The sequence below is a fragment of the Furipterus horrens genome, unplaced genomic scaffold, assembly GCF_987537825.1.
Source record: "Furipterus horrens unplaced genomic scaffold, mFurHor1.1.pri manual_scaffold_10, whole genome shotgun sequence".
Classification (NCBI taxonomy): Eukaryota; Metazoa; Chordata; class Mammalia; order Chiroptera; family Furipteridae; genus Furipterus; species Furipterus horrens.
This window is the reverse complement of record NW_028327180.1, coordinates 75254376-75280400: the sequence shown is the minus strand read 5'-3', so window position 1 is coordinate 75280400 and position 26025 is coordinate 75254376. Positions and strand designations below refer to the sequence as shown.

The following is a 26025-nucleotide window of genomic DNA, read 5'->3' as shown; positions in this document are numbered from 1 at the left end:
TTTTTGAAGATAGGAAACTAGTTTCAGTGTTTAAGTAACTCCCAGCCATTAATAAGAATTGCCATTAGATAGTAATCGCTAATAGTTGTTAAGTGTTAAGTGTCACATACTGTCCTAAATTCATTAGCTAATGGAATACTTCCAACAATAGTTTCAAGTAAATACTATTGATATTCCCATTTTACCAACGTAGAAACTGAGGCTTAAAGTTGTTATGTAAGTCACATAATAGTATGTTATGTAAGTCACATAAAAGTATGTTATGTAGGTCATAATAGAATGATAAAGCCAGAATTTAAAGCCAGACTGTATGACTCCAGAACCTGTAGTGCTAACCACTAGGCTCTGCTGCCTCATAACCAAACTGGGTCTGATCTTTTACCTCCACATATGCAGAAGATAAATTTTATAATACCTGCCTAATCCATTACTGTCAGTTATTTTAGGCAATGGAATAAAAATGTTAGAAATGCTTTTTAAAAATTTTAAGTAGTTTAGGTTCCAGGACAACCATAAAGAAAGCTCAATCTGTAATATAACTCATAGGATCAAGTTTATATTTTTAAAGTAAAATCTCTTTAAACTGGTGGCTCAGATGACATTTTATTCAGTCTTGCCTGAGATGAATATCCTGCTGTGGCACCTTCCATCTTCATGAAGTAAAAATGTGGCATATTGCCGGGATGTGTCACTTTTGATCTCCTTGGAATTTTTCATGTATCTGTAGCAGATTTCAGGAAACAGTTCTCACTTTTCTGTTTTGGCATTAGCTACACTGTATTGGAGTGCATTACATGGTGTCACTCCATTCAAGCCTATTGAAGCATAGGGCGTGTTATGTCAGGTGATGTCTCTGTCCTCAGTAGTGGTGACAATTAGCAGGTTTCATCCAATGCCTGGTGACCTCTCAACCTGCCCTTCTTCAGATAGAGGGAAAAAGAAATAGAGGTGACCTTGAAAGAAAAGCAAGGCAGCAATATATCAAAATAAAATGACACTTTAATTAGATAGAACATTTACATCCCAGTGATAATGCAGTCTCATTGCACAGGGTAAAGATCAGTCAATCTCACTCTGGATTTTCATTCAGGTTTGGGAAACAGGTGGCAATTGGATACATCAAGAACCTATAGATAAAGTCCTTACTGGGGGTGGGGGTAGGGCTGACAAAAGCAGAGATTTTCTCTTTATGAAGATTCATTTAATAGTCAATTCTTTTTTTTATCATTTAATAGTTAATTCTTAAAGATATAGGAGCCTTTTCTAAATTTTTTTAGTTTAAAGGGCCAGAATTTTAATTTTTTCTTGATCAGCATGATATAGTAAAAGGACCCCTGAACTAGGAGTTAAGTCCGCACTTAGGTGCTAGAAACACCGAAAGTACCTTAGATCACTTAAAGTCTAACCTTATATTTAATAGGTGAGGAGTAGAGAGAATAAGTAATTTGTTCAAGGTCACACAGACAATGATAGCTTTTGCTCCACAGCCTTCTGTTTTACTTGGTAAGCCTTTAAGAAACCACCCACATGATTTCATATTAAATGTTCAATCAGGACCTTTTTTAAATGCTTACAGAAAACTCTGGGCAATATGATTCCTTCTTCCTACCTCATTCTCATCCCATAAAATACATAAGTGAAATTATGTCAGCTATCTTTTCAGTTCACCTGGATTACATGCTCTCTACGTGAGGGACTGTTGGTTCCTAAGATTCCACATCCCTACTCCTTAAACATCAGAAGAGGAAGTGCCTCGGTTTCATTAAGTGATGAGGATTTAAATGAAAGCTAGTTAGGGAAGTACAGACATTGTCTCAATACAGTACCTTTAGCACCAGAGCTCTAGAAGAACAAGGAAGGTGGGAAGGTGGCTCCTCCTTGGTCAGGCCCCAGGAAGATCAGCTTATAGGCGCCAGCTATTGGTTTTCTCCTCAGAAGTGGGCTGGTTTTTTGTTGTTGTTTTTTTTCAATTTTAAAGTATATTCTATTGATTATCTTGTTACATTAGTCCCAATATTTTTTCCCTTTGCTCCCCTCTGCCCAGCACCCCCCTTCCCTCCAACAATCCGACCCCCCCTTAGTTCATGTCCATGGGTCGTGCATATAAGTTTTTTTACTTCACCCTTTTCTATATTATTCTTAACTTCCCCCTGTCTATTTTGTACCAACCAATTAGACTTCTTAATCCCTACACGATTTCCACATTTCTCCCCCTTTCCCCTCCTAGCTGATAATCCTCCAAGTGATCCCAATATCTATGATTCTGTTCCTATTCTGGTTTGCTTAGTTGGATTTTGTTTTTATCTTTTAGGTTCAGTTGTTAATAGTTGTGAGTTTGTTGTCATTTTAATGTTCATAGTTTTGATCTTCTTTTTCTTAAATAAGTCCCTTTAACATTTCATATAATGGCTTGGTGATGATGAACTCCTTTAGCTTTACCTTGTCTGGGAAGCACTTTATCTGCCCTTTCATTCTAAATGATAGCTTTGCTGGATAGAGTAATCTTGGTTGTAGGTCCTTGCTTTTCATCACATCAAATACCTCTTGCCAGTCCCTTCTTGCCTGCAAAGTTTCTTTTCAGAAATCAGCTGATAGTCTTATAGGCACCCCTTTGTGTGAGAAACGCTCACAATAAAACACTGGGACACAGGACTTGAGCAGCAAAGCAAGGCATTTATTCACGAGTCTGCAGAGTCAGGTGCACAGCCAGCCAGGGGGCACATGAAGTAGACAAAGAAAACTGGTTTTATACTAATGCAATTTGCTCTCCCTCCCTAACACTGATTAGCTCCCCCACCTCTCTTCTCCCTCATTTCTCCATTACTGGTTAATCTGGGTTCACAATCTGATGTGATTAACTACTTAACTCATCGTCGTTGGCAGCCATCCGCCTCGAGAGACGATGGTGTAGCTTCTTAAGAGTCTATCTGCACGCCGAGAATGGCTGTGCAGTCCAACTCGGGAGTGACACGGTATTCGAATTCTGTCTCCTCCCGTGTTGAATCGACATCTTGTGATGACGCTGGAGTGTCCTCTCCAGTGAAGCTGAAGCTACAGAGCCTGGGCAGGGTGATATGGAGGGTCTGCTGTTGCCCATGCAGCAGACTCCCCCTCTCTTCGCAGCTGAAGGATCCAAGGGAAAGACGGAGTCAATACAGCTTGGCTTCAGGTGCGCCGCAGGAGTTGCCGGTGTTGACTACAACGTCAAACCGCCTTAGGGACTCCGGCTCCGGATTTTCTGTCCGGGTTTACTCCCTTAGCCTTTCCCCTGAAGAGGTATGCTGCAAGGCAGCGGAGGTTTTTTGGAGTCAGAGTTTTCCTTCTCTGATGTGCCCTGACTGGAAGATCGAACCAGCGACACTTAGCTCGCAGGCCGACGCTCAATCCACTGAGCCAAACCAGCCAGGGCCAACTACTTAACTAAGGGTGTGATTAAGGGTAATCTAGTTATTGGTCTATCTCCAACTTATTTGCAAAGTTATCTAGCTACATCTTTCCTTTTCTCTGTATTTGGTGATGACAGTCTTCCTCCTTTTGATCTCAGAGATATGTGTGAAGTGCTGCGGAATGTCATTTCCTGGCTCCTTTTCCATGATTCATCTGTTAATTATCTCCTACTGGTTTGAGAGTCCCTGGCTTCTTTATCCCTTACATTTGTGGGTAAGTCTGCTCTTCTCTTGCTGCTTTTAAGATTCTCTCTTTCTCATGAAACTTTTGAATTTTAATTATGATGTGCCTTGGTGTGGGCCTCTTTGGGTCTAACTTGTTTGGGACTCTGTGCTTCTTGGACTTGTGTGTCTATTCACCAAATTTGGGAAGTTTTCCTTCGTTATTTTTTCACATAACCTTTCAATTTCTTGCTCTTCCTCTTCTCCTTCTGGCACCCCTATGATTCGGATGTTGGCACGTTTAAAGTTGTCCCAAAAGTTCTTAGACCTCTCCTCATTTTTCTCAATTCTTGTTTCCTCATTCTGTACTGGTTGACTGTTTTTTTCTTCCTTATGTTCCAAATCATTGATATGAACCCCAGTTTCCTTCCTTTCCCCATTGGTTTTGTGTAGATTTTCCTTCATTTAATTTAGCATAGCCTTCACTTCTTCCCTTATGCATTTGCTGTACTTAAGCATAACTGTCAAGCCTGTGAGCATCTTTATCACCAGTGTTTTGAACTCTATGTCTGTTAGGTTGGCTATCTTCTCGTCACTTAGTTCTCCCACTGGAACCTTGATCCATTCCCACTTTTGGGCCATACTTCTCTGTCTCCTCATCTTCACAGGCTCCTGTGTTTGTTTGCCTCTGTGTCTTAGGTAGAGCTGTCTCATCGTTATGTTGTAAGGGGTGGAGCCTTAGGTATTCATCAGTGCAGTGCGACCCGTTTCACCGCGTTGTGGTGCTGTATGTGAGGGAGGGGTCTGAGAGGGAACAATACCACCTGCCCAGCACTCGCCCCTTTTCCAGGCACTTCTTTCACTTCCCATATGGGACTGGAACCTCTCTAGCTGTCGCCCTGGCTGTCGTTCCCAGAGTGGGTGGGTCTGCGGACGTTCTAGGACCGTGGGGGCCCTTCAAACAAATGGACTCTGCTGAGAGACCGGCAGTTTCTTTCTCTGCCCCAACCCCCACTGGTTTGCACAGTCAGAAGCAATGAGGCTTTATTTTCCCCAGTGCTGGAACTGTGAGCTGTGAGGTCTGGTCTGGTGCTGGGAGCACCCACCAGGTGTCCCTCCCTGCTTTTTAAAATGTGTGACTGCACTTTCCAGCGGCCTGCTGCCGCTACCGCTGCTGCAGCCACCACACCGCATCCTCTCCACCTCAGCTCTGCCCCTCCTACCTGTCTGGATGAGTATTTCTTCTTTATATCTTTGTTTGTTGGACTTCCATGCTGCTCAATTTTCTGTAACTTTTGGTTGTCTCTAGTTTTGAGGTAGTTGTATTCCTTCTTAGTTTTGGATGGAGATGCAGTTTGTCTGTCTAGACCTCCGTCTTGGCTGGAAGTCATAAGTGGGCTTCTGATGTTCCCAGCTGCACTGACTCTACCCCTTCCATAGCCCATCTTGTTTCTGCCCGCTTCTCTAATTCTTCTATTGCAGTAGTTCCCAAACTCCAGTAGCATTAGACTAGGAAGCTCTGTAAAGCATCCCACTCCTAGAGATTCAGATCCTATAGACTATGGTGGGTCAAGGAATCTGTATACAACTTTCACAGGGGATTTTGATGGGGGTGGGCTGGGAAAATCAGGACTACACCTTACATAGAAACACCTCAAGCACAGTTGTGTCTTCTGATCTCCAAAGTTTTTCATTACACATCCCTATTAAAAAATATTTGAATACACACCTCCATTATGTGTATATTTATGTATTTATAAACTGTATACAGTTGATCCTTGAACAACGTGAGGATTAGGGTGCTGACCACCCTCTCCAGGCAGTCAATAACTGCTAATAGCCTGCTATTGAATGGTAGCCTTACCAATAACAGAAACAGTCTGCTACACTTTGTATGTTATATGTATTCTATACTGTATTCTTATAACAAAGTAAGTTAGAGAAAAGAAAATGTTATTAAGAAAATCATAAGGAAAAGAAATATATTTATGGTATTTATTGAAAAGAAACCACATATAGGTGGACCCACACAATTCAAATCCATGTTGTTCAGGGGTCAATTGTATGTATATGTAGTACTATTATTAAACATATATAAAAATAGAAAATAAAAATGTAAAAGATAAAAATAAATATAAATATATTGGAATGTGTCCTTCCTGTACCTCAGTGTATCCCTTGGGCTGCTTGGACCTCCCTTGCTACTATTCTGTGTGGCTTAACTTACACTATTCCTATAGAGAGCCTTTATTGGGCAGAGTAAAGGCATAGGAAAGTACCAAGTTGTCTCAAGCATCAGCTCATAGGCCTTTGGTTTAAGTGCCAATTTCTCGTTTTATTCAACTAGCAGTTGGGGTGGGGGTGGTGACTGTGTGTCTGTGTTACATGATGTGAAACAAGCAATTTACCTGGAAGGAATCCTGTGACCCATTCAGAAGAAAGGGGGAATCTGTGAGCATGACAACTGCCCATGGGTCTTATAAACATGTCTTCCATCATAGAATCATGAACTGTTTCTGAGCATGGCGAAGTGCAAAGGTGACTCCACAGAAGCTGTGGATGGGACTCTGTGGGCTCTCTGCAGCTCTGCATGGCTTCCCAGAAGGAAGACTGCTCTGCTCCAGGCTGCTGTGCCAGAATGTGTGTGTGTGTGTGTATGTGTGTGTGTGTGTGTGTGTGTGTGTGTGTGTGTGTGTGTAGTGCTTCCTCACTTCTCTCTCATTCCATTTTTAGCCTGACTCCCTGGCCTGAGCTAGGGTGTTCCCTCTCAGGATTAAAAGCAGCCAACAGAACACTAGAACTCAACCCTGGAAAACAGCAGCTGCATTTGAGTGGTCAACTGTCTGCAGGTAGCTTAATGAGTAGTAGTGACTGAGTTCCTGAATCAAAATACAGTTCTTCCCTGTGCATCTGCTCTGCTCTTGGATATAGTCCTAGTGGCCAAAGAGGCTTCAATGTTCCTGATAAATAAAGTGTTGTTCTATTTTGTGAGTAGAACATCATTTTCATGAGTTAGAGCAACCACATTAAGACAAGTAGACATAGGATATTATTAGAGCTGAAGGTCAGAACTGGACAAATGCCAGACACATTTCAGAAATCAAGTGACTTAATAATTAGTTATTAAAGTTGGAAGTGGGTTCCCCACATTCCTTTTTACCAAGTAATTTTCCTACTCCTACTTATATTTTCAGCTTTCTTCTGTTGCTGTCAGGTATTTGAGTGCTGGTGTTCTAAACTCTCAAAGGCCAGGGAGGGCGGAATGCTGTTCAGGAACTCTGCAGAGGAGACAGCGACAGGGTAGGTACTTCTTGGATTCAGGGCAGTTAGCAGCCATTTATATGTGTCTGTTTTCTGATTGACAGGGATATTTGGAAGTAAGTTACTTAAATTTTATTGTTTTTCACTAAGCTTTATAATATTGAAAATCTCTAGGCAGAAAACATTTTTTTTTTTCTGTCACTTTGCCTTTTTCTAGTTGGTATGTATGCTTACCATTTTTGTGTTCTGCTTTTTATGCTTAGCATTTTCTTATCTAAAGATATCTGCTTGTCAACCTGGCCCCATATACTTGTCATTTTTAATGGCTGTCTATATAATCTCATTCTTTCTTGAGATTCATAAGTTTATTCTACTGAATCTTCTGTGCTTCTACTTTTTTTATTTTTGCAGTGTATGGAGATCTGCTGCATTTCTAAAATATCTATGAAAACAAGCTGTATTTCAGAACCTAAACAAGCATTTCCTTTTCTTCACTTTGAGGTTGCATGCAGGAAGCCATTGAGCATACCAAGGTACTGAATTTTCTCTCCACGTCTGTGCATCTGTCTGGGCTACTTGATGAGAAATCTCAGCAAGAGGTCTTGGACACCAAACTGGGGGAAAAATTAAATTGAGAAAGTGCTTGATATTTCCAAAGAGTCACTTAGGTTCTGTCTATTACTGCCACATTCAAAATGTAGACATAGTTCAGTGCTGTGATTAAAGTGACTTCCACTGATATAGTTGTGGGCTACAGCTGGTTCATCATTTGGGGAGTAATGATTAGCTAAAGCTATTTTTCTCTAAAGGGTCAGTTATTTCTCTTGTTTTTCTCTCAAACTTCAGCTTTGGCAAGAAGGAGCCATAAATTCTGTGACATAGCTGCCTCCTTATCTGTCGTGGATGTTATAGACTGCACATATAAGACAATTCATGTACCTCTGCATAAGGAGCTGAGTTTTATAAATCATAAGTCTTCACTTAACATGCAGATGGTGTTCGGTGCCAAGTTTAGAAAAACTGATGTAGTTGCCAAGTTCATGAATGCCATAAATCATGCAAAGGTAGCCCAGAATCATTCTGTCTGCTGAGGCAGACCAATTCAAGGTGGTTATTAAACACAAAAATGTGAGTCTCAATGATTGTTTTCAAGATCAAGTGCATTTTTTATTTTATTTTATTTTATTTTTATATTACCTTTCTCTTTTTAGTTGAAGTCAGTTTTTTAGGACCCTCTCTTCACTCTCAAAGAATCTATCAATAATAATATTTTTTCTTCTCCAATTCCTGAATTCTGTCAGAAACCCATCACAAAATACATAACCTGTACATTTGCAATCCAGACTTTATAGTGGTGAAAATGAAATTCAGATGTTTCAGTAAATCTTGAAGCAGGCACATTATTAGGAAAAAATCTTTGAAGTTTTGGGGGGTATTTTCTTCCTGTGTCATTATTTTATATGAAGTTACCATGGATAATAGGCAAGCATAGCCCTCTTTCACACTGCCTGTGTCTTCAGAGCCAAAGTTGGAGGAAGGCATGAAGAGAAGTGATTACCCGGGACTGAAAGTTGTGCACTGTGATGTGCTCCTTTAAGTTCCCAAGTTTTATCCACATGACTGGAATGTGATTATTAAACTGAATTGTTTTCCCTGAGAGTTGCTTATTTGGTAGGTGAAGAAGGCTGTGAGGTTTGATATTATTGAAGAAGGAAAACATATGAGTGCTTTTGGTGAGGTCTTCAAAGAGAAGAATAGAAACATGAAGCTTTGCCTGAGGCTGTAAAGTACTCTAAGGGTAATTAAGTATCTCTAACCCCTTATGTAGTCTACAGCAGAGGGCCATATGATGTCACAGATGACCTGTGACTTCTCTTTGGTGTACCACACAAGTCCTTTTGGTGTGTATATGTGAACAGCCTCCCCTCCTGTGTTCATCATGATTGTAGGAGGCAGTTCTAGATAGAGTGCAATCAAGTTTTCTTCTTTTCCCCATTAACCCTGTGAATCCCAACTCTGAGACTTAGAAATAGGTCCTAACTTACTAGTGGATTTGCAAAATCATGTATGTGACCTTTGTGATTTTTAAATTATTTATTTATTTACTTATTTATTTTTATTTGTCTATTATAGTTATTATTTTATATTAGTTTCAGATATACAGCATAGTGGTTAGACATTTATATAATTTATGAAGTGATCCCCCAATGACTATAGTACCCACCTGGCACCATACATATTTATTACAATACTATTGACCCTATTCCCTGTACTATACTTTACATCCCATGATTATTTTGTAAGTATTGATTTGTACTTAATACCTTGACCTTTTTCATCCAGTCCCCCTCCCCCATCCCATCTGGCAACCATCACTTTGTTCTCTGTAGCTATAAGTCTTCTGTTTTGTTTATTCATTTTTATTGTTCTTTTTTTAATAATCTTTTCAAGTTTTTTTATTTATTGATTTGAGAGAGAGAGGAAGGGAGGAAGAGAGAGAGAGCGAGAAAGAGAGAGAAACATTGATTTTGTTGTTCCACCCACCCATGCATTCATTGGCTGCTTCTTGTATGTGCCCTGACCAGGGATCAAACCCACAACCTTGGCATATTAGGACATTGCTCTAACTAACTGAGCTACTCGGCCAGGACTATACTGTTCTTTATTTTATTTTTTTAAATATTTTTTAAAATTCTTTTTAAAGAGAGGGGAAAGGAGGTAGAAGGAGAAGGAGTGAAACACTTTTATGGGAGAGGAACATTGCTCAGTTATCTTTTGTGTGCCCCCAACCAGGGACCTGGCCCACAACCCAGGCATCTGCCCAGACAGAGAATCTAACAGGTGACCTTTCAGTTTGCAAGACAACGTCCAACCCAATGAGCTATACCAGTCAAGGCTATGTTGTTTCTTAGATTCCACATATAAGTGAAATCATATGGCATTTGTCTTTCTCTATCTGACTTATTTCACTTAGCATAATATCCTTAAGGTTCATCCATGTTGTCACAAAAGGTAAGATTCATTCTTTTTTATGGTTGAGTAATATTTCATTGTGGATATGTTCTAACTACTTTTTTCTCCACTCATCTGTTGATGGGCACTTGGGTCGCTTTCATATCTTGGCTATTGTAAATAATACTGCAATGAACATTGGAGTGCATATATCTTTTTGAATTAGTGTTTTGGATTTCTTCACATACCTACCCAGAAGTGGTATAACTATTTTTAGTTTTTTGAGGAACCTCCATACTGTTTTTCATAGTGGCTGTACCAATTTGTAGTCCCATCCACAATGCACAAGTTTTCCCTTTTCTCCATGTCCTTGCCAGCACTTGTTGTTTGCTGATAACCTTTGTAATTTAATTAATCTTTTGAAAATACTAGGCAGCTCATTCCTCCAACTTCCTTTTCATCCCTTCTCCCCCTCCTCCACTGTAAACTCACTTTTTCTTTATGCCTCCATGCCTTGTGTATACCTTTCCCATGACATGGAATGCTCTTCTCTTTCTTATCCAAATGTTGAGCTCCTACTCACTCTGTAAAACCCACTTAATTCTCACCTTCTCTGTAAAGCTTTCCCTGGGTTCCTGAGGCTGAGCTTGTCATTTGATCCTCTGTGCTTCTAGAACATTTATCCACAGTTCTGCTATGACACACATAAGGCAGTTTAATTATTTGTCAGCATGTCCATCTCTTTCCCTAAACTGTGAGCATCTCAAAGACAAGAACAGCCTTGTTAATCTTGGTATTGCTAGTACCCATCCTATTTGACATGTAGAAAATCAGTGACTTAAGTCTCATCATTTTTTTTTCTATTATTACCCTCTATACCTGCGCACTAACTTATAGCCTTGGGAGAGAACAAAGCTTTTTAAAGTTGCATTTCATCATAATTTATGGATGCTAAGACTGACTAAGGTGTAAAGCATTTACTTAAGTCCCCTACAGGGATGCCTAAAGGTAGACAGTGACAGAGGCGAGAGAACTTCCTGCATTCTCAGTGTGTGCTATGATTTTCTTTAGATTCTGGGCAGATCAAGTCCTGTTCTTTATTCCTGCATAAAATCTCTAGGACTTTTATGTCTTTTTCTTCTAGGTGTCATCCTTTTGCGCTTGAACTATAGTAATTATAGCAGGTATGATTCCCAGTTTATAAATTCATGTATCTGGGAAGTTTCACATTTATTTAAAATCTTAAAGTTAAACTCCAATTATATGCTTCTATCCCATCTGACTGGTAGGAAGTTTTAACATCTTTAGGCTTGAATTCTGGTTCCAGGATCTTATATTTTGCCAGGAGATTAGAGGGGGCTTTGAATTGCTGCTTATTGCCAAGATGCTTGCTGCTTTGTCATTCGCACCATCCCTTCCAGTCCAGGTTCTGCCTGTTCTTCCTCCTTGACTCTTTGGCAAAGCTGTGAATTCTGTGGTCTAGGCTCCTGTCTCCTAATTACATCATAGAACCAGCCTTCTTTAGGGTTGTGTTCCTTCCTCAGGTGCTGCCAGGCAGCAAGGCCTATTCTAGGGGAGTCTCTAGTCTGCTTGGAGCACTTCCCTGCATCTTGCTGCTCTGAGGCCTGTCCTCAAGCTCTAGCTTTTATTGTACTTTTACAGTAATCTTGATGGTTTTTTAAATCCCAAACTTTTATCACTATGACCAAAATATTATTTCCTTTTCCTTAAATTTCCATGGGAAAGTTCTTTAATCTGTTTTTTTCAGGAAGAAAGAAAGAAAGGAAGGAAGAAAAGAAAAAAGAGAGAAAAGAAAAAATATTAAGTTATCAAATCCTGCCATATGTTGATCTCCTAGTGGGCTTCCTTGCCTTTCTCCCCCACCCTCTTCTTCATTCAAATTATTTTGCACATTTCAATCAACATAGTTATTCTAAAACTCCTGCCCAGAAACCTTCAGTGCCTTCTCCCTGTCTTCATAATAAAATGAAAGATCCAAGTGCATTTGTCTGCCATTAGGACTTTTCATGATTTTCTTTACCTTTCAAATCTGATTTCCTATTACTCCTTCCTTTGTCAGAAGCCCTTGGTCTGATCCAGTTCCTTTTCTCCTATCCCCCAACACTTTCCCACCTCCTCAACAAACCTGACTCCAATGTGACTCCCAGATCAAATGCCAGCTCCTTCAGAAAGCTTGGGGGTTAATCCATTCCACAATGATCTAGTCCTTCATAATGCCTAGCTCTTGGCTGCTCTGTCTATGGAGTAGCCTTCTCTCTGTCCCACTCCTTCACTAATAAACTCTTTCACTTTAAACTCTAACAAAAAGAGCCTAGCTCTTTTGTGTACATCCATTTAGTGTCTGAGGTTATGGTTTATCTTCTGATTCATGTTTCTGTCTTCCTCATCTGGACTTGTGAGCCTCTCAACTGCGGAGACCTCCATTTTCTTGTATCTTGAGCCACCAAAGGGGTCTTTATAGTGTGGGGTGCTTATTATTAAATGTGGATTAATGATGATAATCACATGGACATGGGACCCTTTCTGAGCACACCCAGCTCTGCCACACAGTGAGAAGCAGGAAAATGAAGGGAAAAGGGGTCCAGGTTTCATTCCTGACATAAAAACATGAGTGTTTTATTGGTTTGTACCACCAAGAAGTAGCCTCCTTGTCTTGCCTTCAACATGAGAAGCATTTGCCCTAACAGTGATGAACTAATTTTACTCTCAGAGTAAATGGGCCAGCACTCCACTGGGTGGTGGGCGTTCTGACTTTGCTTTCCTTTGGCTTCTTTGTAGGCTGCCTTGCCTTGTCTGGCCCTTCACAATAGGTTTCTCTATCATGAATGCAAACTAGCTAAGCCCTCTTAAATGAACCAACCTGTCTGACATTTGCTCAGAGTGGTTCTCCTTCCACCAAGCTCTGGTTGCCATCTGCATCTCCTTGGCCAATCCCTATGAGGTTGTCTTCACACAAATAAGCAAACTGATTACTCAGAAAGTTCCAACTCATACTCTGGGTGAGGCTGAGCTGCCTCCAACACCCTGGCTCAGTTGGAAACTCCCTGTCCAGCAGAGGTTTTATGACCACAGCGGAACAGATTTATCCAGGACACTGTATTTTGTCTGGAGGGATAGGAGGCAGCTGATCTCTCTAGAGGAGAAGAGTGCTGAACTTCTGTCTCCCATGCCTCTTATTGAGGTGGAGATTCGGGAGATTTACAAGGTAAAGATTTATGAATCATCAATAAGCTTTTAGATGCTTGGGTTACATTTGACAGTTACTGATTACAGATATCAATATAGAGAATACAGTGACCAGTCGGTTTTAGGGTCTGCTAAACATCCTGATGCCATGCTGACATCAGGTACAAGGCCTCATACATTTTTAGCTAGATATTGCTTATAATTAACTAAGAGATAAGAAAAACAGAGCAAGCTCTAAAGCATAATAAGCATTCTTTAAATCCAATTACCATGGGAACCCTCTGAGTGGCCTTTGGTCCTGTCTGCCGCACAGCCTTTCAGTTTTCTGCTGAGACTTAGAAGCCTTCCCAGGGTGGGGCCTGGCTCACAGCTTGGGCTACATTCCCAAAACCACAAGGAGCAGTCCCCTACATCTGGGGATGGAGCAATGGAACCAAAAGCCCTCTGCCTCAGCCCTTGCAGCTCCTTGGATACTTCACTTACTCCCTTACATCAGCCACCTGTGACCCCATGCCAAGCCCTATCTGGCCTCCATTCATGTTGATACAGTTATAGGAAACAGGCAGAAAGGATTCCAGTGTTGTGTGGGTAGCTGGACTGAGATCTTTAAGTTTCTTCAATCCCTCAAATCTTTGATTCTGTAATTTTTACTTGCTTTGTTCTTAATCAACATTTAAAATTCCCCAGCTTCCTGCTGATCCCTTTCGCCTCCTCAGCTTGGCCCCTTTCCCTCTTGATAGATCGATTTAGTCCAGCCACACAGGCCTTCTTTCAGTTCCTTCTGCCTTCCCATATGCCCTTTGTTCTACTTAGATCACTGTACCCCCCACCAGCCATTTGTCTAACCCTATTCCAGGTCACTTGTGTTAGGAAAGCTTCTCTAACCCCTAGACTAGATTAGATTCTTAATGCCCAGACCAGCCCTGAATATTATCTGCCACAGCACTTTGTGCATTTATATTCATTAAACTACTTTTTAGTAAAGTTTTGTTTAGTGTTTAGCTTTCCGGTATTTTGAAAGCTCCACATATGCAGGGACTCGATCTGTTCTGTTGAAAATTTTATTGCCAGAATCTAGTCCTATGCCTGACACCTAGTAGCTGTTCAGTAAACATTCATTTGCCAATTCTGCTTCCCCTCTTAATCATGCGTTTCCCTTACTGTTCATTCATGTGTGGGTTACTGCTGCTTTTCTGCTATCTATACATTTATGCTTGTCTGTTTAATGTTAGCTGTTTTAAGCTGTACTTTACTGGAGAGCAGAGAATCCATCTGTATAATTTTCTTTGTATACAGTGCTTTGTATGTGGATGTATCTCATCAGGAGGTGAAATTGAGAAGATGGCAGTTTTACCATGGAGGAGACTCTGAAACTGTGGAGAAGCTTCTAACTCCCTGTGTTGTCCCTGAGGATAGGCAGGGTGTGAGTCAGGACGAGCACAGGAGGTTTTAGGACATTGTTAAAAGTAACTTTGCTCAGAACTATGGTATGTGCCCTGGCTGGTGTGGCTCAGGAATTCCGACCTGTGAACTGAAGGTCTCTGGTTCGATTCCCAGTCAGGGCACATGCCTGAGTTTTGCGTCGGGTCCCCAGCTGAGGGGGCGCGAGAGGCAACTGGTTGATAAGTCTCACACATCAATGTTTCCCTCCTTCTCTTTCTCCCTCCCTTTCCCTCTATCTAAAAATAAATAAAATTATAAAAAAAGAAAAAGAAAGAAAGAAACAGGAGCCTTAAAAAAATAAAAAAAGAACTGTGGTACATACTTGCAGGGTAACAGAGGAGGAAACAGGATACTTTGGGAAATTAAGAAGAAAGGGGAGAAGTGGGCAGAACTTGAATCCAAAGGCTTCATTTTCCACAAGGACATTAGAGTGCTGTTATGTGAAGGAGAACTATTAGCTCTGACAACAGCTCTACTTGTTATGACCCCTTTGTTGGTGTTTTTATTACTTTTTAAAATAAAGGTTGAGGAACAACTTTTACAATTGTAACTGGAACAGTGACAAGTAGGACTCATAGGGTGTAATCATAAAAGAAACTTTATTTTTGGCTCCCACCATTCCTTACACCTGCTCAGTAGGGATGGTCCTAACTCTGCTCCTGGACAAATGCTTTTTTTGCAGGTATTAGGAAGCCCTACAGTCACTTTTCAAGGTAAAACGTGATCTCAGTTAAGTACATAACCTGCTCATTCCAGGTATTGTCAATGTTTCCAGTTTTTTCCAAGATTCAGCTATTTGTCCTTCCCCATCTAGGTCTTGCTGCAAGTGAAAAGAGGGGAAATAGTCCTTCTTTTTTTCCTGAAGTTTCAGACCCTTCCAGAATTAGAGCAAGGAAGTAAGAGGTGGCAGGAAATATTTTCCTTGCCTCGTAGTGTTGAAGGTGGCTTTGTGCTCTCCAGGAGTGGCCAGTGTTTACATTTGGTTTTCTGCTGGGGCACTTTTGTGGGTTCTTTGGAGATCTATAGTACCTGACACACACACACACACACACACACACGTGCGTGCACAGGCACACACACACTCTTGACCTGTATGTGTCAGCTGCTTTCTTCCTCTATAGCTCCTTATAATTCAACAGTTCATTTTCAGTTTCTCCATGAGAAACAGGTTCTTTGCTCATATGAGTTCTGAGACTATGGGCAGATTCCAGTATTGCAAAACAGTTGCTAGCCCATACAGTGACCCCTAAATTTCTTGGGCTGGGGTCAGAAATTAGTCCAGTCTGCCCCTCTAACTGCAAGAGACACATATCAAGCTCTCTGAGAGGTTGTCTTGAAACCCTTCTAATTAGGCTTGTGGTGAAATACAGGTACCCTCCTTTCTTTGGAGGCAGCTACCCATTGCACACCAACACTTCTCACCAAATAAATCCTTTCCAAAAACTTTCTCTTAATATTCACCAGCTTCTTTTTTTCCCTTGACATGGGTGAAGGTTTTAGGGTTTTATAATTGTTTTTTCAATTGGTTTCTCTGAAAATTAACATCTTTGCTGGTACCTCACTTTGGTATGACATGGATGCTACATAGTGGAGCCTGTCAACTTCCAAATAAAACCATGTAGTTACTGTAGTTACTGATTTTAGGAACCAAGTAATTAATTTCTGGGTAAGTGTAGGCAATATTGTTTTCTCCATCACTCTTCTGTTGAGGAACCTTAATTGTCTTCATCTATAAAATGGACCTCTACCCTTCCTTTGCCTCGGTAAGGATGGAGAAATAAGGAACTGTGAGCATAAAATGACTCTGGGTGGACTACAGGCCCTGGGAATAGTTAAATAATCTGCAGAGGAATCTTTTTTTTTTTTTTTCCCATAAAAAAGGAGTTGAGATGAAGGGCTTAATGGAAAGAAGAAAAGAAAATGCTGAGTTCATCAGTGTTTTTCTAAACTCCATCTTAACCACTCCCTGCCTTGGTTTGGAGCTATTTTCTTGTTATATGCAGGTCCCTGCTATAGCCCTTAAAGCCATGCTTGTTCAGAGCATAGCCAGCTCCTATTCAATCAATAATCCTTGGCTCTGTGTTTTCCAGTTGTATTTGTGTCTGTATCTGTGGGTTTAAGGTAGGAGCGGGTAGATGTCATCACTTTTGACAAAATGGCTGAATATCTTTATCATGATCAAAAGACGTTTCAGTCTCCTGGTTCAGAGCCAAAGCCTGCCTTGTGAGGGATTCAAAGGCTGTAGCCCAGAGCTGCTGTTGAGCCAGCAGGTGGAGTAGCAGTCCTTTTCTGTGCCTCTGGGCCCACCTGAGCTGGGATGCTGGGTAATGCCGGGCCCAGCCTGTGGCTGGAGGGGACCAGGAAATGAATACAAATGATTGCACCTCATTGCTGTAACTGTTGTCCTGTCTGCAGAAGAGTTTGGTAAAATATGATCCTGGGAAAGTTGTTTTCATATGCTTCTCTGGAATTACTACAGAAGCAATTATAAGGACTGTGCTTGTATGCCTGAGATAACTGTGGGGCATAGGAAGATATAGAGATGACAGAATCAAGTCCTGGGCAGTGGGGGTGTATGGCACAATCCTCTCACCCCTGAAAAACCTTGGGGAAGACACAGAAATACAGCAGTGGCTCTTAATGGGGAAGGACGGTCTTAAGAGGAAAGTTTGGACAATGAAACTGAATTACTGCCTGCCTAACTCACTCTTGTCTATTTGGAATGTAGGCGCTGGAGTTTTTCTTACTAAAATTTGTAGATTGCTTAGGAAATTTACTTTGGGGCCAGTAGTAGAATTTACGCTTCTCTGAGATTACTTCTTTCTATTTTTAAGAAGTAGCTGGATATACGGCAGCTCTTAATAAATAAAGGAGGTATGAATGGCGCTCTCACTGAGAACTCTCTTCTGCCCCTCTCAGGCCTACAGAACCCCTTCTATGAAATGAAGAGTCTTCCCCACCTCCTCCCATAGAATCGAAAGGGGCTTCAAAATGAGGATGGGCAGTGGATGAATTCCTACTCTCTGAGGGCAGGGCCTGTGACTCTCCCCTCCCATCCGACTTTCTTTATGTAAATAACCCAAATGCAGAAGTAAGGGTGAATTGGGGAACTCAGCAAGGTAGCCTCCATAACCCCAGGTCTAACCACTGCAGATGGCCCAGGGAGCCAGCAGGAAGGTGACTTCCTAGCTGGTCCTTGCTCAATCCTATAGTGAGAGGAGGTGGGCCTGCTTGGGTTCTTAGCTGCAGAGCAGGCAGCACAGTCTGTTCTTCATTGGGAATTCAGAAGTATCTGACGAGTATCTTGGCTACAGGCCTCCCAGGAGCCCAGAGATCTCTGAAGAGAAGGAAAGGTTCTAGGAACAAGAAAGCTGCTGCTCTTGATGAAAAGGTTGGGAGGGGAAGAAAAAAGAGACCAACAACGGCTGAAGAGAATTGTCTGTGGCTGAAGAGAATGTTAATGGCTCTGCTCCTGAGCTTCAAAGCCTGAGCTGGATAGGATCACACACAGATGCCTCTGCTGTTACCTACAGAATACTTACCAAAGACTGTTACTGGCAAACAATCACAGTCTGACTTTCTCAGAGTAAGAAGCAGTACCTGATGAGATTGAGGGGAAAAAAAACTGTTGGGAGATCCTAGGCCTGGCTCACCTTGTTGGAGTTTAACTTCTGCATCAGTCAATAAATGGGATTCCAGAAGAACTTAGGTGCAAGGAAAATGGCTCTTATTGAACAAATCTGGCTAACAGTTATCTCATTTTCCTGTTTACAAAATGGTAGCTGCTATGGACTGAATTGTATCCCCCTAAAATTCATATGAAAAAACCCTAACCCCCAATATGATAATATCTGGAGAAGGGCCTTAGGGAGGTAATTAGGTTTAGGTGAGGTTGTGAGGGTGGGACTGTCATGATGGAATTAGTGCTTTTATAAGAGGAGACACCAGAGGGGCTGCTATGTAATCTCTCCCACCTCATCCATACCACGTGAGTACACAGCAAGAAGGCAGCCTTCTGCAAGCTGGGAAGAAAGCCCTTGTAAGAACTCAACCACACTGGCACTTTGACCTCAGACTTCCAACCTTCAGAACTATGAGAAAATAAATTTAAGCCATTCAGTCTCTGGTATTTTTTTATGGCAACCACAGCTCACTAATATAGTAGCTCTAGTGAATGCTGTTGGTACCTGGCCCAAATCTCATTTACACATCAGTGTGTCCATTTTCTCCGCTGCTGTGTTGGGTTCTAGTGGCTCACAGATGCCTGCTCTTCTTCAGAAAATTGCTCTTGGTGGATGGAAGACCCCTTCTGTACCTCCCTACAGCTTTTAGCCAAGGGGTTACAAAGACTATCCCCTTTACATCAAGGAAAGATCAATTATTTTGGTACTGTGGGATCAGGCTGAAGCAAGATACAAAGCTGCAATCACATTCTTCTTCCTACCATTTCTCTGCTTTCTTCATTCTCTTTCTCCTAAAGGCACACCTCAATAAATCATAGGACCTGAATTTTGTCTCAGGCTCTGTTTCTGGGAAATCCAGCTTAAGAGAGCACCTCTCCCAAATAGTAGAATATTGAGCAACCCAAATGACTGTAAAGGATTTTGTGAGTATAGTGGTAATGATTAATGCCCAATGATAATGAACATTAGGAACAACATCCCCTATTTCTGTGTCCAGAATGTGTAGAGGAATAAAGGTCCTCTGAGAAAGCGCATAGGCAGCTTCTTCAACAGGCATCTGGTGAACAGCTGTGCTTTCCTTGCCAGCAAGGGTTTAAATAGCCTTGTTAGCATAAGGCCACAGGCTGCGGTTCCATGGCTTTACCAGTTATAGAAGCATCTTGACTGCAAGAACCCTTGAGTCACAACTAGACAGCAGAGTCAATCAGGCAGGTCTGTGCTCTGATTTGGGAGCCAACCAGCTTCCACACTCCCTTGGGCAGGGTCACTTCTCCTGAATGGAGAAGCCCATCACCTGCCCAGGGAACTGCCTGCTCTGATTGGGGGCTTCAGGTCCTCAAGTCCTGTCATCCCTCTTCTATGTTTTGCTCAGCCTATTGGCTTCTTCATGATGCTGTTTTGTTCTTGGAAGATTCTTTTTCACTGTTTTTCTAATAGTTTCCTTTAACTTCTTTCTCTCTTACTTTTCTACCCCCTGCTTCCCCCTCTCAGGCTCAGTGTCATCATCAGAACCTGTAAGATTTGGGGCTGGCCCCTACTTGGGGGGAAGAAGGAAGATTCTTCCATTCTTCCAAGAAAGCTGCCACAAGACAGTTCCTTACTGCTTCTGGTTAATTCTTACAGTTTAACTTCCTTTCCACTAACAATGAGGACAGGAAGGAATGGAGCAGGCAAAGGGGTAAAGAACTCTTCCCCTGACATGCCACTGGGTCCTGTCGTGCCACTGACGTACCTTGGCCCATTTATTTTGATAGTGGCCCCAGGAAAAATGGGGGAGAGAGCACAGTAAATACTTGTCCAGATGCTCCCAAAGATTTAGGGACATGCCTCGAATATCCCTAAACCTCTTTAGCAATTATTTAGTTGACTTGCTGTTTTTAGAATGAGAGTGGCTCCTGATTCTTGTTCTTGAGAGGTCTGGGATCTTGTGTTTAGCTCTAGAAGTGAAAAAGGGAATTTTGGACAACTCTTACGCATTTCCATAACTTTTCTCCCAATGTATTTTGTGGCAGGGAATGAAATAGAGGTAGTATAAGGATCTTCTATCAGACAACTGAAAGGTAGCTTTCTACTTTAAACATCTCTAACAAAAAATAGACTTGCTTCAGGAAGACTACATCCATGAGTTCAAGTGATGCATTAAGGTGTAGACTGTCTACTACTGGCTTTGCAGGCTGCTATATTGCTTCATTATTAGACAGACATTCTGTACATGGCAGCCAAATGGGCACCAGCAGCCTGAAACCAGTGCCACCCTTAGAATTCACCAATACAGAGGGAGAGAGCATATATATATCTTTTCCTGTAGCTCCAACAAAAGCCTAGAGAAGACTGTGACTGGTGTGGTTTGAGTCATATGTCTGTCTCTGAACCAGTTGCTGTGCTCAGAGGTGGGGAGTAATCTAATGGGCTAGGCCTGGGTCATGTCCTTACTCCTGAGGTTGGGGGAGGATCTTGCCTCTCTAGAACCATGTGATCTTAGAATAACTAGGGAATGAGAATGACTGATCCTCTAAGGAAGTGATGCTTGGGGAAGACATATATCCTTTACAGCATGCATTGTCTGCTCTCCTCTTTGACTGTAGACTACATCTTGCTCATTCAAATGAAAGTGCATATGAAACACAAATTTGGGGTTCAGCAGTCAATGGGAATTGTACTTTCTAGACTCAAGTGTGAATAAAGGCAAGCTTAGTTCAAGAAAGGATCTAATTGGAAAAAAATAAAAGAAGAATATATGAAAGGGTGAAGCGGGAGAGCTTGTATGTACAATCCATGGGCATGGACTTGGGGAGCGATTGCTGGGGGGAAAAAAAAAGAAAGAAAGGATCTAATTGGTCCAACTGGTTTGAGGAGGCTCTGGTCATAGCATCCAGAGAATCAGCTTAGGGTATTGGAGAACTGTAAGCAGGAGGCGGTCTTGCTGTTACCCCAAGGGCTGCGCCAGAAGGAGCAGCCTGACACACAGTGGCACTCAGTTACTCTTTGTGGAATGGCTTCTCTGAGAATCACAGGTCAAAGAGAAAGCTGGGAGAAGCAGGAAGAACAAAGAGCTTAAAGCAAACTCCTGTACTATGCCAGAGTTTCACTCTTTGACCACGCTATGTTCCTACATTTTGCCAGAATATACACAGCTGACACTCTAGGATTTTCCCATACTATGATTCAAGTTAGTGCTTTGCTGCATATGACCTTCTAACAACTCATGATAGAGGACAGGGCAGGTACCAGATAGCAAAGACAGTCAGATGCTGGTCTCAGGTCCAGAGTATTCAGAAAACAGACAGTTTTCTTCTTGAAAGTGACTTTTAAACTTCGTGGCATTATAGTAAATTGTCACCATTATAGACAAATGTCAGAGAAAGATTCCACAATCGGATTTTTTAAAACAACATTTTCTTGAACATGGCTGGGCTTTGGGAGATGTGAACTGATTTACCCTTCCACCATCCTCCCTCCCATGTCTCTATGCACTGCTTCTGTGGCTGGTAGACAAGCAAGCATCAGGGTGTGCGCCAGGGAAGCATGTGGCCTCTCAGACTGGGAGTTGGCATTTAGCGACCTGACTGAGACACAATGTGGAAATGAAAATATAAAAACCTGAGATATGTGATAGGGGCTATTGTTTGGAATAAATGAATTCAGGCCTCTGCCCGGTCAGCCTAACACTCTGATAGGCTGCTGCATTTTATGGACAACTCCATTAATGTCTTCTTGAATTGAGGGAGGGAGAGAAAGGGAGAAGGTGAGGGAGAGGGGGAGGAAGAGGAAGAAGGGGAGAGAGAAAAGGAAGAAGGTGGGGGAGAGGGGGAGGAAGAGGAAGAAGGGGAGAGAGAGAAGGAAGAAGAGAAAGAGAAAGAGAGATGAGTGAGTGTATATGATGTTGGGAAAAACTAAAAATCTTAGAGCTTTCCTCCATGTCCCCTTGGGGGAACTTATATGGCTCTCTTAGTCTGTGTGCCATCTCAAGCTGAAGTGGAGCTGGGAAAGGTAGTAATTTGGATAGGGGAGACTGAGGGCTCAAATCACCTGCCTTCTGATCCCCACAGGATAGGGGGGATGAGAAGGGATATATCTTTTTCCCCTTAAAATGAAGAAAGTGTACGTTCTGGAATTCAGAAGATGAAAACATGGGCTGCCCTCTGAGAGCTTCCGTGAGAATGCTGGTGGATAAGGAGAAGAGAGGGGAATGGAGAGGTAAAGTGAGTCCCAGGATTCAGAAGCTGGTTCATGAGTGAGAAGAAACTGGTTCCCACTGCAGGAGGAGTGTAGGGACAGGTAAAGAGGAAAACAAAGGAAGCAAACACCCATCTTCTGCTTGAGGGTGCTTAGATTCGGGCCCTCTCTGGAGGCTAGAGAAGGATGAGATGGCTCTTACCATGGCTAATTAAAGAGACTCAAAAAATTCTCAGATAATCATGGTGCCTGAGACTTCCTGAGTCCCTGGTACCCAGAGAACACAAAGGGGAGTAACAATAAATCACGTTTCTTTTCACTGAGTGATTTTCAGTCTTAGTATATTCTCACTCCAGCATTTTAGCTGCTGTCAGACAGCGTCAGGGCAGAATATTGAACCCAACCATATCACAACTGCTCGGGATTTCCCCAGAGGAAAGTGTGTGACAAGAATGGGCAGAGCAGCTCTGATCCAAGTCTTTGCTCCTGAATGCCCTTGCCCCCTCACCTCTTCTCGGAAGTCACTTCCAGAAGCAAAACTTGGTATTTAGGGTGCTGTCTACCCACAAATACACAGACCTGAGTATGACCTACCCAGAAACAAGTTCTAGGTCAGATCAAGGCTGTGATTCCCGAGTATATAGACTTGACCCTATGTCCTGAGTTGGGGTGGAGGCCAGATTGGAGGATACAGTGGACAGGCCCCTGGCTTAGAGGTCCCAAGTGCTGGGGTTCAGGTCTTGATTCTACCCCAGGTAGCTGTGTGACCTTAATTATTACTTAAGTTCTTTAAGTTTAGTTTTTCATTACTAAAATGGGGCTAATAATACCTCCCTCAGAGGGCCTTTATCAGAATCAGGTAATTAGCACCTTGTAAAATGCTGTATTGGTGAAAGGAATTATTTCCCCATTCCTTCATTCTCTCTGATCCAGACAAAGACCTCAGCTTGGAAGGTGTGAAAGCTGTTGGGTTCCAGCTAGGCATCTGGAAAGGTATGTCTGTGGTGAGGGCAAGTAGGGATGAAGGGAGAGAGAAAAATGTAGAGTCCCCTGAAGTCACAGAGGATGTGACATGAGCTTCTTACTCATACAGTAAAAATCTGTAAATACCTATTGAGTTGGTACCTGTGATATAATAGGAAATACATATTTGATTATTTTTCACAGTTTCTCCCAAAGAGCTCCTCATAACCTTGTAAGTTCCTGAGTGGTAGAGGTAATAGCAGCATCTTTTATTTCTGACACAGAGCTCCTAAATTCCTTGGAATTTCCAGGGTGACAGAAGCCTCTTTTGTTCTAATGAGACAACTCTTGGTGGGACCCTAGATATGATAGCTTCAGGATGAGGGCTGTTCACCAGAAAGACTAAGCCTTGATTGGAAGCCAAGAACTTTCACCCATTTTCCCCAACTTCTGAGGAGGGGAAAGGGCTGGAGATTACCTATATGATGAAACCTTCATAAAAACCCCTGAATGATGAAGTTCAGTGAGCTGCCGGTTTGGTCACTGCATTCATGTGCCAAGAGGATGGTGCACTCCAAATCCATGGAGACAGAAGCTCCCATGTGCGGGATCCTTCCAGACCTCGTCCTATGTACCTCTTCATCTGGCTGTTCATTTTTATCCTTTATAGTATCTTTTATAATAGACCATTACATGTAAGTAAAGTGCTCGCCTTAGTTCTATGAGCTACTCTAGCAAATTATTGCACCTGGGGAGGGGGATGTGTGGGAACAGCAAATTTCTAGCCATGTTCCATTCCTAACTCCATAAAGAGAGCATCTGACCCCCTTACCTTTTCATACCAGGCCTCACCAGGTTGTCTCAGTTCAAGAGTTCTGGTTGGAGAGATTGGACTCCCATTGTAGAATACTTGGCTGCATAAGGTAAAAGAAATAGCTCATATTTATTGAGGTATTACTATATACCAGGCACAGCATTCAGTGCTCTTCACTGTTTATCTCATGAATATAATTGTCCAAACAAACCCACCAAAGTTGGTTCTAATATTTTACCCATTATGTAGATAAAGAAATTGAAGCACAGAGAGGCTAGATAATTATTAAATGATAGAGCTAGGATTTGAATCCGGGCAGACTGGCTTCAAAGCAGGAGCTTGTAAGCAGCTTCTATACAGCATCTGAGGTAGGGCCATGGGGAAGCTAGTCCTCTAAGCAAAGATGGTGGGCGTGTACGCTATGATCTACATATAGCCCAGATACAAACTGCAGGAGTCAAGGCAAACAAATTCGATTCCAGGGTCTTTCAGCTGTTTTGTCAGTGCTCCTTTAGGAGCTAGGAATGGGTGTGGTACGAAAAGGCCTTCATTACCATATAAGGTTGATAAACTCTAGGGAGTATTTGGCACCCTTGAGATAATACAGTAAAGAAATTGCTTTGTCCTTCATTGAATCTGAAGTTTCCTAAAATTATCTGAGCAGAGAACTCATTCTTTTCTTTGCTAGATGCCTACTAACATACAATCGACCACTGCTCCAGGAAGACTGGTTTGGGAAGTGTCCTTCTAGGCTTACTCTCCATCCCACTACCACTCAGTCCACTTGAGGTAGTGGCTGCACTGAGGATGGCAGCTAAGATTTGTGCAGAGAGCAATAAAATGCTCAGCGGCTGGTCAGCTCAGATGGCAACAAGAAGATGCTAATTAACCAAGATGATGCAGTGGCTGACATTCCTAGGCTGCACGAGGAAGACATCCAGCGGAGTTGGGTGGTTTATTTCTTGTTTAAATTTCCCCTTGTCACTGCTCTTGTCTAGACCCTTTACATGTCAAGTCTGGACTGTCAAAACAGCCTCCTTACTAGTCTACCTGCCAGCAGGCTCTCCACTACAGTCTGTCCTGCGCACCTGGTCAGATTAGTCTTTCTAAAATGCTGCTTTGAGCTTGTCACTCTCCTGTTCCAAAAGTATTAATTCAGCTTTTAAGATTGTCCTAGTTGGCTCTGGCCTACCTTACTTGTTCCTCACGTCCTATATTCTAGATGAAGCAGAACCATTCTGGAGCCCCTCTGAGCTCTCTGTGTGTTATTTTCTCCACCTAATGCTTGAAAATATTTACCTCCCACCCCCACCCCTGATCCCCATTTCCTTCAGAAATTTGTGTTCTCATTCGTTCACTTATCCCATTCAACAAACATTTATTTCGTGCCACCTGAATGCTAGATCCTGTGCTAGAGTCAGACACAGTCCTTAACCTCGAACAGCTCATAAAAACAGACAAATACATGCAGGGTGATGTGTACTGTAATATAGTGATGCTCAGGATTTCAGGGGCACAGGCACCTAATCCCTGCCTAGGGCACACCTAGGCAATTCAGGGTAGGCTTCCTGGAGAAAGGGATGCTGACACTTAATGGGTGACACTTAATGGTGTGCTGGGGACTGGCTGAGGATGTATTGGGTACCCAGATTATTAGTGCAAAGAAAACAGAACTGTTCTTCCTACCTCAGGAAGAATCCTCACAGAGAATCTTAGACTGATCCTGTTGACTTAGGGAAGACAGGTGAGGGGAAAGCACAGGTACTCACCAGGACAGTGGGGTCTGGGGCTGGGAGTAGGAAAGGACAATGATTGACATGCTCACTGCATCCTGTGATTTAGCAACCTCCTCCAGCTCGCAAGTCTCCTCTAAGAGATGCAGCCACTGGAGCAACTTGGTTGCCAGGGGCAACGCCAC

The 26025-nt window shown here is 42.3% G+C and overlaps 1 long non-coding RNA gene across 1 annotated transcript in view; it reads left to right on the top strand.

Moving 5' to 3' along the window:
- Window positions 1-6830: 6830 nt before the first annotated feature.
- Window positions 6831-26025, top strand: part of LOC150000723 (uncharacterized) — a 63845-nt gene continuing 44650 nt past the window's right edge. The window contains exons 1-2 of the long non-coding RNA XR_016513311.1: window positions 6831-6908; window positions 7281-7402. This is a non-coding gene — a long non-coding RNA (uncharacterized LOC150000723). The remainder of the gene's footprint in view (window positions 6909-7280; window positions 7403-26025) is intronic.